This window comes from Leucopleurus acutus (assembly GCF_964270905.1).
Source record: "Leucopleurus acutus genome assembly, chromosome: 20".
Lineage (NCBI taxonomy): Eukaryota > Metazoa > Chordata > Mammalia > Artiodactyla > Delphinidae > Leucopleurus > Leucopleurus acutus.
The window spans coordinates 57581472-57597190 of record NC_139162.1 but is presented as its reverse complement, the minus strand read 5'-3'; the positions used below and the strand labels follow the sequence as shown (position 1 = coordinate 57597190).

At 42.3% G+C, this 15719-nt stretch overlaps 1 protein-coding gene and 1 long non-coding RNA gene across 3 annotated transcripts in view; one reads left to right on the top strand and one right to left on the bottom strand.

Moving 5' to 3' along the window:
- LOC309977285 (uncharacterized protein) overlaps positions 1–15719 on the bottom strand; it is a 127550-nt gene that overhangs the window by 96374 nt on the left and 15457 nt on the right. The gene's annotated exons all lie outside the window — the stretch shown is intronic.
- On the top strand, positions 420–13602 carry LOC309977287. 2 transcript variants are annotated; one of them, XR_014327043.1, is made up of 4 exons: positions 420–606; positions 9835–9961; positions 10713–10848; positions 13242–13602. It is a non-coding gene; the product is annotated as an uncharacterized lncRNA (long non-coding RNA). The 2 variants fall into 2 exon arrangements; XR_014327044.1 differs by lacking the exon at positions 420–606 and having other exon boundaries at positions 9032–9961.

Here is a 15719-nt window from a genome sequence, read left to right as displayed (position 1 = left end):
GTGACAACCTGGTATCATGTGCCCGTTTGGTATTGTAGGTTTCGGAAACATCTGAAATATTATGGCTGTCTCTCTGGGACCAGCGAAGACTACATTCCATGGAAATCTGGGTTCGTCTCCTTTAAGAAGCGTGAAACTCCGCCCCCGTCCTCAGAGCCTCCAGGACACTCTTTCCCAGGAGCCCGGGCAGTGAGGCGGGGCTTTTCCTGTAGGCGGGGAGCACCACCCCTTGACAGGTTCTAGAGGCCTGTGAACTGCATTACCCGGAAAAAAACTACGCCAGTTCGTGGGCGCCCCTGGGCCAATGAAGGCTCAGGAAAGAGTCACTTCCGTTCTAGAGGACGGAGTCTGGGCGGCTTTTCCGGCGTCGACTGAGGTCGTTATTTTGTAAACTCGGCTGTGTTCACAGGCGGGGAACTTCGCAACGCTGTGAAGGCCAGAGGTCAGGGAGCCAGCAAGGCGCCGTGCCCGCTTCTCTGAGCTTCGTCTGAGGCTCGGCGTGGGCGCTATCCGGCCTGACTCTGTCGGGCGGTTGGTGCCGCAGTGCCCGGGCCCCACCTTCACCCACAAACTCCGCTGGCGCCGGCGCAGATGTGTCTGATTCAGGTAAATGCTGCGTCATCCGGGCCCTCCCCCAACTCTTCTCATTCAGCAGTGTTTTATCTGTGTTCTTTTACTAGTGTCCTATAGTTATTATTTGTACCCCCAAAACTTGGCTTTCCGAAGTTTGAAATATGACCTGCCTGGGAAAAAAAAATTGCAGAGGACTTCAATGTGCGGTTGAAGAAGCTCTGAGATTAATATCACCGCTCAGGCCAAAATTGCTATATAAATAGGACCTCAGAAGCAGCCTGTGGGATTTTTCCAAACAATTATCCCCATCACCAGCAAGTTAATGTATTGGCTGCTGTTTGAAGTAAGCATTTCCTTTCTTTTCTTGATAGTTTTGCCAACTATGTGGAAACTATTTGACGTGTCTTGTTTAGTTTCACTTGTTTTAAAAGTTTTTTATGAATGTAATATGTTTTATGATGTGTTTTTCTTCTTTTGCGCAATCTGGTGTGACTTTACCCATGTTTTTCATGGCTATCCCTTTGTGGAAGAAAGAGGTGAAACAGGAGGGAAGGGGCAGGGCACAGCCTTTAAAGGAATGACATATCCATAGGACTTGACTAAAACAAACAGGTTTGAACCAATTAGGTCCAAGATGGCGGAAGATTTGATTTCCAGTGGATCTTGAGGCTCATTATACTCCCATTGTAATACATGAGCATGTAAATAACACACCCACCAGCGACCTGCCAGTTCTAAGGCTAACTCTAAAAGGCCAAAAAGTGGGTGGTGGCCCAAATCCTGGAAATACCTGCCCCTTCCCGGGAAGTAGTTGGAATAATCCTCCCACTCAGCCTGTGAAATTAAAAAGTAACCACGTCATATTTTGAGGCCTCTCGCCTTCTGAGATGGCCCACACTCTGTGGAGTGTGTTCCTCGCTAAATAAATCCAATTCTTACCTATCACGTTGTCTCACTGAACTCTTTCTGTGAGGAGACATCAAGAACCTGAGGTTCATTAAGTCCTGAGACCAGGTGTGTGATATCAAGTAAAGTCCCAATCTGAGTTGCATGGTTTCAGGAGGACCCCTTGCAGGGTCTGAGAGTGGGCACTTGTGTAACACTCGTGAATTAATTGTCCAAGGAGACACACATGCTGACAAAGCAAGAGACTTTATTGGAAAGGGGTGCCTAGGCGAAGAGCAACACAGTAGGGAACCCAGGAGAATTGCTCTGCCATGATGCTGGCAATCTCAGCTTTTATGGTAATAGGGTTAGTTTCCGGGTTGTCTATGGCCAGTTGTTCTGACTCAGGGTGCTTCCTGGTGGTGCCCTCACCTCTCAGCCAAGGTGGATTCCAGCGTGAGGGGGATTCTGGGAGGTAGGCAGGACATATCTCTTCCCTCCTCCTTTCAGACCCTCCCAAATTCTCCCAGTTAGCTTTCAGAGGCAGCACCTCTTTATCAGAACTTCCTGTTGTGAGACAATTCAGGCAAGTGGTTATCATTGTGCCTGGCCAAGGTGGGCGGTTTCAGTTCCCTAACACATTCATTTTCCTTTCTTGTGCTGTATTGTGTAGATATGAGTATATGAGTAAAATGTCTTTATAAGTTCCCCTGTTGAAGGCTCTTCTTTGTTTACGTGTTTCTTTTTTCTTCTTTTTTTTTTTGGTCTACTTTCTGTATTTATAGCCATACCTGCCATCTGTTCTTGTGTACATATGCATTTATCTAGCATATATGTTAAAATTATTTATTTAAATGAACATTTCCAGTTTTTAATTTTGTTCTTACTAATTTTAACTTAGTTCTTTGAATGAAATTATACATATTTTTCAACTACCCCATTGTTAGATTTTGATACAGACTTATTATACATTACATAAACTCAGTTTTACAGCGTACACACACTTAGAGGGTTTTGGGGTTTTTTAATAATTTTTATTGGAGTATAGTTGATTTACAATGTTGTGTTAGTTTCAAGTGTACAGCAAAGTAAATCGCTTATAAATATACATATATTCATTCTTTTCTAGTCTTCTCCCATATAGGTCATTACAGGGTACTGAGTAGAGTTCCCTGTGCTATAAAGTAAGTCCTAATTAGTTATCTGTTTTATATATAGTAGTGTGTATATATCAATCCCAGTCTCCCAAATTATCCCCCCCTCCCCGCTTCCCCCCGGTAACAAGAAGTTTGTTTCTACACCTGTGGCTCTGTTTCTGCCTTGTAAATAAGTTTATTTCTATTATTTTTTGTTTTTTAGCAATATCATCATGTCTTTTTCTGTTTGACTTACTTCACTCAGTATGACAGTCTCTAGGTCCATCCATGTTGCTACCGATGGCATTATTTTGTTCTTTTTTATGGTTTTTTTATCCAGTGTGTATATGTACCACATCTTTATCCACTCCTCCATTGGTGGACACTTAATTTGCTTCCATGTCTTGGCTGTTGTAAATAGTGCTGCAGTAAACATTGTGCTGCTTGTATCTTTTCAGATTGTGGTTTTCTATGGATATATGCACAGGAGTTGGATTGCTGGATTATATGGTACTTCTATATTTAGTTTTTTAAGGAACCTCTATACTGTTCTCCATAGTTGTACCAATTTACATTCCCACCAGCAGTGTAGGAGGGTTCCCATTTTTCCACATCCTCTCCAGCATTTATTATTTGTAGACTTTTTGATGATGGCCATTCTGACCAGTGTGAGGTGGTTCCCACTGTAGTTTTTATTTACATTTCTCTAATAGTAGTGATGTTGAGCATCTTTTCATGTGCATTTGCCCATCTGAATGTCTTTGGAGAAATGTCTATTTAGGTCTTCTGCCAATTTATTGATTGGATTGTTTGTGTTTTTTTCGATACTGATCTGCATGAACTGTTTGATTATTTTGGAAATTAATCCCTTGTCAGTTGCTTCGTTTGCAAATATTTTCTCCCATTTTGTGGGTTGTCTTTTCGTCTTTTTTATGGTTTCCTTTGCTGTGCACAACCTCGTAAGGTTAATTAGGTTCCATTTGTTTTTGTTTTTATTCTCATTACTCTAGGAGGTGGGTCAAAAAAGATCTTGCTGCGCTTTATGTCAAAAGTGTTCTGCCTATGTTTTCCTCTAAGAGTTTTATAGTGTCTGGCCTTCACTTAGGTCTTTAATCAATTTTGACTTTATTTTTGTGTATGGTGTTAGTGGGTGTTCTCATTTCATTCTTTTACATGTAGCTGTCTAGTTTTCCTAACACCACTTATTGAAGACACTGTCCTTTCTCCATTTTACATTCTTGCCTCCTTGGTCATAGATTAGGTGACCATAGGTGTGTGGGTTTATCTCTTGACTTTCTATCTATCCTGTTCCATCAATCTGTATTTCTGTTTTTGTGCCAGTGCCAAACTTTTGGTTACTCTAACTTTGTAGTATAGTCTGGAGTCAGGGAGCCTGATTCTTCCAGCTCCGTTTTTCTTTCTCAGGCTTGCTTTGGCTATTCGAGGTCTTTCTGTTTCCATACAAATGGTAAAATTATTTGTTCTAGTTCTGTGAAAAATGCCATTGGTAATTTGTTAGGGACTACACTGAATCTGTAGACTGCTTTGGGTAGTATAGTCATTTTCACAATATAGATTCTTCCAATCCAAGAACATGGTCTATCTCTCTGTTTATGTCATGTTTGATTGCTTTCATCAGCATCTTACAGTTTTCTGAGTACAGGTCTTTGGCCTCCTTAGGTACGTTTATTTTTATTATTATTTTAATAAATTTATTTATGTATTTATCTTGGGCTGCATTAGGTCTTTGTTGCTCCACGCAGGCTTTCTCTAGTCGTGCCGAGCAGGGGCTACTTCCTCGTGGTGGTGCGTAGGCTTTTTGTTGCAGTGGCATTTCTTTCTTGTTGCAGAGCACAGGCTGTAGGCATGCAGGCTTCAGTAGTTATGGTATGGGGGCTCAGCTGTTCTGCGGCATGTGGGATCTTCTCGGACGAAGGCTCGAACCCACATCCCCTGCATTGGCAGGTGGATTCTTAACCACTGCGCCACCAGGGAAGCCCCTTAGGTAGGTTTATTCCTAGGTAGTTTATTCTTTTTGTTGCAGTGGTGAATGGGATTGTTTCCTTAATTTCTCTTTCTGATCTTTCATTGTTAGTGTATAGGAATGCAAGAGATTTTTGTGCATTCATTTTGTATTCTGCAGGTTTACCAAATTCACTGATGAGCATAGTAGTTTTCTGATAGCATCTTTAGGATTTTCTCTGAGTAGTATCATGTCATCTGCAAACAGTGATAGTTTTACTACTTCCAATTTGCATTTCTTTTCTTTTTGTTCTCTGATTGCTGTGGCTAGAACTTCTGAAACTATTGGCAGGAGTGGACATCCTTGTACCTGATCTTTGAGGAAATGCTTTCAGTGTTTCACCGTTGAGAATGATGTTAGCTGTGGGTTTGTTGTATATGGCCTTTATTATGTTGAGGTAGGTTCCCCCATGCCAACTTTCTGGAGAGTTTTTATCATAAATGAGTTTTGAATTTTGTCAAAATCTTTTTCTGCATCTATTGAGATGATCATATGGGTTTTATTCTTTAATTTGTTAATACGGTGTATACATTGATTGATTTGCATATATTGAAGAATCCTTGCATCCCTGGGTAAATCCTACTTGATCATGGTGTATGATCCTTTTAATGTGTTGTAGTCAGTTTGCTAGTATTTTATTGAGGAGTTTTTGCATGTATGTTCATCAGTGATATTGGCCTGTAATTTTCTTGTGTGTGGGTGGTATGTTTGGTTTTGATATCAGGGTGATGATGACCTCACAGAATGAGCTTGGGAGTGTCTCCTATTCTGCAGTTTTTTATAGGTGTTTTCTTTTTAAATGTTTGATAAGTTCTTCTATGAGGCCATCTGGTCCTGGCATTTCTGTTTGTTGGAAGTTTTTTTCTAAATCAGTTTTAATTTCAGTACTGGTCAGTGGTTTGTTCATATTTTCTTTTTCTTCCTGGCTCAGTCTTGGTAGGTTGTATCTTTCTAGGAATTTGCCTATTTCTTCTAGGTTGTCCATTTTATTGTATATAGTTGCTTGCAGTAGTCTCTTAGGAGCATTTGTATTTTTGTGGTGTCCGTTTTTATTTATTTGAACCCTCACCTGTTGTTCTTGATGACTCTGGCAAGGTTTATGTTTTCAAAAAAACAGCTTTTAGTTTCATTGATCTTTGCTATTATTTGCTTTAGGTGTAAGTAAGATTAGGTTGTTTATTGAAGATTTTTCTTGTTTCCTGAGGAAAGATTGTATTGTTATAAACTTCGCTCTTAGAACTGTTTTTGCTACATCCCATAGTTTTGGATCAGTGTGTTTTCATCATCCTTTGTCTCTAGGTAGTTTTTTTTTTTTTTTTTTTTTTGTGGTACGCAGGCCTCTCACTGTTGTGGCCTCTCCCGTTGCACAGCACAGGCTCTGGACGCGCAGGCTCAGGGGCCATGGCTCACAGGCCCAGCTGCTCCACGTCATGTGGGATCTTCCCATGCCGGGGCACAAAACTGTCCCCTGCATCGGCAGGCGGACTCTCAACCACTGCGCCACCAGGGAAACCCTCTAGGTAGTTTTTGATTTTCTTTCATGTATTCAGTGATCCATTGTTTTTTAGTAACATGTTCAGCCTCCATGTGTGGGGTTTTTTTTTTTAATAGTTTGTTGTGTAATTTATTTCTAATCTCATATGGACAAGGTGCTTGATATGATTTCATGTAAATTTGCCAAGGTTTTCTTTGTGGCCCAGGATGTGTTCTATCCTGGAGAATGTTCTAGGTATACTTGAAAAGAATGTGTATTCAGTTGCTTTTGGATGCAATGTGGTTTAAATATCAATGCCATCTTGTCTAATGTGTCATTTAAGGCTTGTTTTTCCATATTGATTCTCTGGATGATCTGTCCATTGGTGTAAGTGGGGTGTTAAAGTCCCCCCATCATTGTGTTGCTGTCAGTTTCTCTTCTTATGGCTGTTAGCGTTTTTGCATTATAGATTGATCCCTTGATCATTCTGCAGTACTTCTTTGTCTCTTGTACCATAAAGTCTATTTTGTGTGATATGAGTATTGCTACTCCAGCTTTCTTTGGATTTCATATAAGCAATTTCTTTTATTTTTTCTTCTTCCCATGGCTTGAGGGATCATAGTTCCCCAACTTTGGATTTGTTTTTGTCTGGTGTTCTGTCTTCCCTTCCTTTTGATTTCATCTCTTGTGGTTTGATGATTATCTTTAGTGTTGTGTTTGGGGTTTTTTTTTTTTTTTTCTTTTTTTGAACCTATTGTAATTTTTTGGTTTGCAGTCTGCCTGTATGTTTTTTTTCTTTTTGGCTGAGTTGGGTGTTTGTTGCTGTGTGCGGGCTTTCTCTAGTTGCGGCAATTGGGGGCTACTCTTCATTGCAGTGTGCAGGCTTCTCATTTACATGGCTTCTCATTGCAGAGCATTGGCTCTAGGCACGTGAGCTCAGTAATTGTGGCTTGGGGGCTCTAGAGTGCACACTCGGTAGTTGTGGCACACAGGCTTACTTGCTCCATGGCATGTGCGATCGTACCTGACCAGGACTTGAACCCGTGTCCCCTGCATCTATGTGGTTTTTATATAGCAGTCTATGTATGTACAGGATTGTTTTGAGGTGCTGGTGTCTTAATTTCAAATGCAATTCCCATTTCCTGCATTTGTACTCCTCATGGTTGCTGTTTTGATATCATATTTCGTGTGTGGATGGTTTCCTTCTTTTACTGTCTGTTTGCCTTTACTGATGAGCTTTCCCTTTTGTGATTTTCTTGTTTCTAGTTGTGACCTTTTCTTTTCTGCCTAGAGAAGTTCTTTTAGCATTTTTTGCAAAGTTGGTCTGGTGGTGCTGAATTCTCTTTGCTTTTGCTTGTCTTGTCTGTAAAGCTTTTAATTTCTCCATCTAATCTGAATGAAAGCCTTGCTGAGTAGAGTATTGCTGGTTGTAGGTTTTTTCCCTTTCACCATTTAAATATATATTGTGCCACTTTGGCCTGCAGAGTTTCTGTTGAAAAATCAGCTGATATAGCCTTATGGTTATCATTCCTTTGTGTGTTATTTGTTGCTTTTCCCTTGCTGCTTTTAATATTTTTCCTTTGTGTTTAATTTGTATCAGTTTGATTAATATGTGTTTTGGTGTGTTTCTCCTTGGGTTTATCCTGTATGGGACTCTGCACTTCTTGGACTCGGGTGAGTGTTTCCTTTCCCATGTTAGGGATGTTTTTGGCTGTAATCTCCTCAAATATTTTCTCAGGCCCTTTCCCTTTCTCTTCTTCGACCCTTATAATGCAAATGTTGGTTCATTAAACGTTATTTCCACCACTCTGTCATCCAAGCTCACTTACTCGTTCTTCTACCTTAGTTATCCTGCTATTGAATCCCTCCAGTGTATTTTTCATTTCAGTTATTGTATTGTTCATCAAATCTACCTTTCTTTTAAACATTTCTTGTATCTTCTCCATCTGTTTCCATTCTTTTTCTGAGATTTTGAATCATCTTTATTATCATTACTCTGAATTCTTTTTCAGGTAGAATGTGATTGTACACTTCAAATAATGCTTATGTATTGTTTTATTTATTTTTGGCTGTGTCAGGTCTTAGTTGCAGCACACAGGATCTTTCGTTGAAGCACATGGGCTCAGTTGCCCCACCACAGTATGTGGGATCCAACCTGCATCCCCTGCATTGGAAGGCAGATTTTTAATCACTGGACCACCAGGGAAGTTCCTGAATAATACTTATTTTAGTGGAAAATCATAAATGATTAAGCTATCTTGTTAAAATACTTGTTTTAAGGGTGATAAAATGAATCATTGTAAGTGTAAAAAGTGATAATGATTTGTGAATCCCTAGCAAGATGTTAAGAACTCAATAAGGTATTTCTGTGTTTCTACAATGCAGATGGACTAGAGGTCAAGTCCTATAGCTTGTTGCAGTTCTCTTAAGTTTAAAGAGTCAGCAATGATGCCCACCCCAACTGCTGGAGGCCAAGCACTTTGATTCTGGCAAGAACCCCTTTTCCAGAGAGTCATATTCAGTGTGAATTCAGTAAATTGTGGTTCATGATCTCTACCCCTGGAGAAGAAATCTAGTAGGAAATTACAGATAGTCTCTCTGAACAGGTATGGGGGGAAAAATGGATATATCAAAGAATATGGTGGATAAGTATAAAAAGTATATATTCTTGAATCCTATTATGTAATGTTAGCATAATTACAAATCAGAATTTAATCTATGGATTATGAAAGGTGGAGATTTTTATAAAGTAATAATTTTTAATATAACCAAAGTAAAATTTGAAAAGAACCATTTCCTCTCCAACACAATCTCTTATTCTTCTGGCTCAATGGGCTCCAGTCACACTAGCCTTGTGGATGCTGCTCATACACACCAGACATGACTCTGATAGAGAGGCTTTGCACTTTTTTGTCACACTTCTGGACAGCCTTTTCTCAAGGTATCCACATGACCTTATGGCACAACTCTATAACATTTTCTGCCCTCTTTTACATGCTTTATTTTTCTCTTGAGTATTTGTCTTTGCCTGAAATATTAAATGGTTCACTCAGCAGAACCATTTATGGCCCCTGCACTGGTGTCAGGTGTCTTCGTGGACTTGGTGTCTGTAGACCCTAGGTTTTATGGACATGTTCCCATTTTTGGCAGCCAGCGGACTGAGACATGAAAGGTTGTCTTAGTAATGGGGCTAGTATATACAAATGCTTGAGGATGTGATTGTGATGGGAGTGCTCTAGGACATGTAGGTCTGTTAACAACTGATAAGGACAGAGAGCAAGGGGGGCAGAATTAGAATGGTAACACGAGGTTTCTGTTCTGAGAATGATGGTAGACATGTAATGTATGAGGAGGTTCAGTGAGTAATATGCATGTGAGGAAAGTGTGTGAAGTAATTGCCCCAGGCCCTAGTACTAGAAGTATAAGAGAGAAGGATGGGGCTAAGTTTGCTTGTATCTGGGAGACATGATAGTCGGTACACTCAGGCTGTTGTCTTGGAGGAAAGGGAAAGGGCCCTGCATACCAGGCTCACAGATTACATGGTATCTCTCTGTCCACCTGCCTGTTGTTGCTCAGGGTTATACATACTGATCAAGGAAGCATGAAGAGTTATTGGGCCCACTGCCCTCTAAGTCACGGAGCTGGGGTGGATGATGAACCCAGAGTATGGGCTGGGTTTAGAAGTACTTATGGGGTCCTGGGGAGAGAGGCTGCTTATGTACAAATCTGTCCCATCATCACAGGGCCCTGTGACCTTTGAGGACGTGGCTGGGTACTTTTCCCAGGAGGAATGGAAGCTTCTTGATGAGGCCCAGAGATTCCTGTACCGTGATGTGATCCTGGAGCCCTTTGCGCTTGTTGCATCATTGGGTAAGGCCCTCCCACCTATCCCAGCATCCTGGGTAGGTCTCTGCCTTTCCCTTTTCCAAAGACAAGTCTGTTTTTTCACAGACTCCTAGACAGTGGGCACATCTCTATTACTGCTTCCCTCTCATCTGTGTTGTTGGTGCCAAGGCTGAATGAGTACGACCTCCTTTCAGAAGTATCCCCAGTACCAGCAGCTCTGAAGTTTTTTCAGTGAAGTTTTTCTGGGTCATAAGACTTGGAATTAGTTCAGTGGGTTCCATCAGTCTCAGCCACTCCCTGCTAAGTTGACTCTGTAGACCCACACACCTCTGTGCGCTAGGTTCTGCCCCCTTCCAGCTGATATTTCCTGGGCCCTGACTGTACCAGGAATTGTTGGGATCCAGCAGGGACACTGGTTCTTTTTGTGACACTGTTTTTCTTTCCTCAGGTTTTTTGGAGGATTGGTTGTTCTCCTGGGCTAGTACTGACTGTTCACCTGTCCTGTCTTTCCCTTAGGACTTGCATTTTCTAGGTTTCTAGGTTGTTGTCCAACTGGAGCTGGGAGGTGAACCCTGGGACATGACAGAGTGGACATGACTCCAAGCCCCAGCATGAGGGGTTCAAAGTGGGCTTGGCCCCACTGATTTGGCATCAAGGGTTCAAATTATATCAGGATCATGTCCTGTGCCCCACAGTGTTTTGGTGCCAAAGCCAGTGACTGTGTACCTCATTTGTGTGCACTCCCCCCAACATTGTGTCATTTCTCTGCTTTCAGTTTGTTGGCATGGAGCAGAGCACAAGGAGATAATTTCTGAGCAGAATGTTTCTGAAGAAGTGCCATGAATAAATACTTCAGAGACCTGTCCTTCCAAAGTCCTGTCCCTGGAAGATGTGTAGCCTGGCCTTAAACAGTAAGTTTGCCTCTAGGTGAAGACCTGGGAACAATTCCTGGTCAGAAACTGTGTGTGTCAGGTGTGAAATTTCACCAGCACAGTGGAGGGAAACTCTTTAGAAGAGACAGGGGTAAGGCCTTTATGAGGAGCCACATAGTCCACGCATCCAAGAACTCCTTCACATGCCAGGAGGCTGGGATGGATTTCCCTGGTAGCTCTAGCCTTCTCCAGCACCAGGTCACTCCACAAAAGGATGCTGACTGCACAGCAGTGTTTCACAATGGTAAAAGTCTCTATAAGTGCTATGAGTGTGGGAAAGCCTACCCCTGGATGTATAGGCTTGCAGAGCATGAGAGAGTCCACACAGGAGAGAGGCCTTAAGAAGACAGTCACACTGGAGGAAAAAAACTCATGCATGCACTAAATATGGAGAATTCTTCAGCCAAAACACCCAGCTTACTGAACACCAAACAGGTCATGCCACAGAAAAAGAATATGAGTGCAGCAAATGTAAGAAAGCTTTCAGCCAAAGGTCTATAACCTCATCTATCACCAGAGTTCATACTGGAGAAAGGCCTTGAGATGAGATGAGGAGAGTAGCACATGAGCTGTCTCCTTAGTTAATACATCATACTGAATAGGCTTTGTGAGGGACTCATCAACGGAAGTTGAATGCCATACAACTGAACCACCCTAGTGTGCAGATTGCCTGTGAGTACGAGGTTTGTAGGAAGCTTTTCAGGAGCTATGCTCTACTTTCTGACTTACTGTCACTGTGAGTTTCTTACCTTTTCCAAGTGGCAGATCCCCATACTGGGACTCAGTCATCTAAGTGTGATCAGGGTAGGTAGCCTTTTGTGCTCTCTATCCCCTGTAGAAAAGCATGGATTCCCTGAGCACGTGGGTTTTGTCATTCTCTTCCATCAACTGGCTAGGACACAGGAACAGGTTTTGTGGGTGTTCCAAACTTAGTATACCTCACTGGGGGTAGTATCATGGCAGAGAATAGTTTTCACTCCAGTTCTGGCCCATTTTGCATCGTTGTCCAAGGCCTTCTGGGGTAGAGTGCAGGGCTCTCTGTGGGACTAAAACAGGGAATTATAGGGAGAGACTACCAAAGAAGAAGGAATAAAATATAAAATTGCATTCATGTATGTTCCCACCACTGTGGCTGTTTTGCATAAAGGTTTTTTGCAGAAACCTCCTGAGCCTCAGTCAGTGTCAGACTGAGTAACGTAAAGGTTTTAGGATTCCCTCAGCATCTGCAAATAGTTTATCTCAAGGCCATTTGTTGCACCGTGAAAACAATGGGGAATGAGTGTGGAAATCGTGTAGTACAGGCATGTGATTTTTAGGACCCAGGCAGGGTTCTTGGATAACTTAAGTGGAAACACTTTTCAGGGATTCCCCTGGTGGCACGGTGGTTAAGAATCCACCTGCTGCAGGGGACAGGGGTTCAAGCCCTGGCCTGGGAAGATCCCACATGCCTCATAGCAACTAGGCCTGTGTGCCAAACTTCCAGAGCCTGTGCTCTGCAACAAGAGAGGCCACTGCAATGAGAATCCCCCACACCACAACAAAGAGTAACCTCTGCTCACCACAGCTAGAGAAATCCCAGGCACAGCAACAACGGCCCAACACAACGAAAAATAAAATAAAAAAAACCTTTCATTGCTCACCAGTCTTCAACGCTACTACTACAGAATCCCTCCCATGAGACAAGGAGTCAAGGATGGGGTTGTGGTTCGCCAGAGTTCTACTGAAAAGGAGATTCAGAGTAAGATTCCAGGGGGATCCTTGGCTCCTGCAAGGCACATGGCGCACACATACACACCCCCAAATTCAGATTTTTATGTGGAGCCAAAATTTAATTGAGCTGTATATGGGCATGTATTGAATTTGAACATACCTCATAAAATGTGCAGCTTGATTAAATTTTGATACATATAAACCCCCAGAACCAGTGTCATAATTGTCATAATTACAAACATCCACCATCACTGCCACACCCACCTTTGAACACCCCCTCACAACTCCCAGGCAACTACTATTGATTTCCTTTTTTCCCATTCAGTTAGTGTTTTCTAGACTTTTAATATCATTGGGGTCTTTATGTTTCATATTCTAATTTTTTTTTTTTTTTGCCACATCACACACCATGGGGCATCTACCCCAACCAGAGATTGAACCTGTGGCCCCTGCAGTGGAAGTACAGAGTCTTACACCCCTGGACCAGGGAAACCCCTGGTTTCATATATCAAAACGAATGAATAGGGTTGTATCCTTTTTGCATTGGGAACCTTCCATCCCCTGTGTTCCGCACCAGTAGTGGGTTGGTATGGTTACTGTTTTGAATATTACTTTTTTTGCAGTACACGGGCCTCTCACTGTTGTGGCCTCTCCCGTTGCAGAGCACAGGCTCTTGACGTGCAGGCTCAGCTGCCATGGCTCACGGGCCCAGCCACTCTGCAGCATGTGGGATCTTCCCGGACCGGGGCATGAACCCGTGTCCCCGCATCGGCAGACAGACTCTCAACCATTGCATCACTAGAGAAGCCCCTGAATATTAGCTGTTTTAAAAGTGTGGATACATACCTCACTGTGGTCTGATGCATTTCCCTAGTGATTCATGATGTTGAACATTCCTGTGTTCTCTGCCAGGTGTATTGTCTTCTTTGATTAAAATGTCTTTTTATTAGTAACTGTGGAGAGAATAAAAAGAAATGTGTTGCAACTTGTTTTTTCTCAGTGACTTTGCTGGATGGAATAAATGTTTAGTGCCCCACATGTAGTCCTTATTAACATAGTCTCCATTACTGTAAGTCTAAACACCTACTTAAAAAACCCAACCCCCCCCCCCAATTATTGTGTTTGCCAATTTCCCTGGTATGAATACTCCAACTGTGGGGAGTTTCACACTGTGAACAGGAGGTTATTTTACTGAACCAGAGGTGCAAGAAGCCAAACAGTGGGACGTCAAAGCTTGCCGGAGAGGAATTTCACTCACAAGGCAGCACAAGCCAGGAGACAAAAAAGTCTCACAGCCACCTTCCTGGAGGTGAGGTGCTGTAGGGGACAAAGAGGCAGGGTAGTCTTAGGTGGGGGGAAGGGCAGAGAAAAGGTGAGGCAGTAGTCAGTGTGTACAGCTGTATCTGCATTACAGGCTTCTGTTCTTCACACATAGCTGGATAAGAGCTGACTCCAATTTCCTAAAAAACAACTGAGGCTCCCTTCCCTACAGTGTCCCCACCCTGTCAGAGATGTTTTCTACAGTGGGGGACTTCCCTGGTGGTCCAGTGGTAAAGAATCCACCTTCCAATATAGGGGATGAGGGTGATACAATCCCTGGTCAGGGAACTACGATCCCACATGCAGTGGAGCAACTAAGCCTTACATGCCACAAACTGAGCCCACTCCACAACTAGAGAAGAGAAAACCTACATGGCCCAACTAGGGAGGAAGTTGGAGCACATGCAAGTAGGAGAAAAAAAACTCCACCCAAGTGAGCTTAACCAATTAAGGCAGTTCACAAGTGAGGGGTTTTGACATGATATTCCCTTTTTTTAATAATTCTAGCTCAAGAAGTTGTTAGTCATCAGCTTCTGTTAACCCCTATGGGGCACAGTTTCAAGGTCATCCAATGTGGACTGGGGAACACATGCAGTAGCACTCCTTTCTACTATTTCCCTTATACAGATGCCCATAAATAAGGTTGAGGACATAGATAATAAGTACCGACATGTGCTAAAACAAGGGTCCGAGTTTTGAGTATTTTTACTTGACCTGTATAAAGGATTACATCACAGGCCTGTGTTGTCCAATGTGTATTCATTTGAAAGAAACGTTTGGCAGAGTGGCCCGACTCTTGGGAGATAACTTCTAAGCCCTTGAAACATTTGGAATAATAAGAGTGTGTGTTTACCCGGGACCTTGTGCCATGCTAACTAATTTATACTAATAATCTGACATGCCAGTGGGTAGGGGAGCCTTAGGGTCTCTGTAGCTGACATTCAGAGAAGCTAGAGAGTAAGTTCAGCCACACAGGTGTCCCTTGTTCGTGACATACTAAAAAAAAGCCTGTATAATACCAGGTCTTGTGTGAGGTCCCCCCTTAGCAGCACACTTCATATTGTCACCCACGGATGCTGTGAGGCCTAAGTGACAGGGCACAGGAAACTGGCAATGTGGTCCCTCTGTGACTTTATCCTATTGTGCCATCTTTCCTGCTTTTCATCTGTATCCTTTCACTGTAACAGATCATTAACCCTTAATTCATAATAGCTTCTCTAACTTCTGGAAGTGTGGATAGCAATTTATTTAACCTGAAGGTGGTCTTCCACATTCCAGAACGTAATTGTGCTTTTTAAAAAGTTTTGTTACGTATAATCAACTTAAAAATAAAATGCATTTTAAGTGCAGGGTTTGAAAAACATTGGCACAGGGTTACACTTCTGAAACCAAAGGTTTTCTCCTAGCCATTTGTAATTAATCCCCCCTTTAGCCTACAGAATTGATACTAGAAAATACTCTTCCTTCTTGCAATAGCCGTTGTTTTAGGATTTGCCACGTTTCTCAATTTCACCTGTATTGGATCTTATACTGTTTGACACGGTGTCCAATGTTGGGGAGATAATAAAACAAGACCTTTTCCACAAAGTAGAGAAAAAACATACTTCCTTCTATGAGCTCGAAACTAAACTGATGCACATCACAGACAACCCACTAAAGACATTATAAAGACAGAAACCGCACCCATTCATGATACACCAAGCAGACAGAGCCCATTCAACGCAAAAAACTCCTTGGCTGTGATTGAAATGTTTACTTTACCTCTTAACAAGTAGGGGAAGCTCTTCAGAGCTGGAGACCAGGGCTGCATCACTAATTCC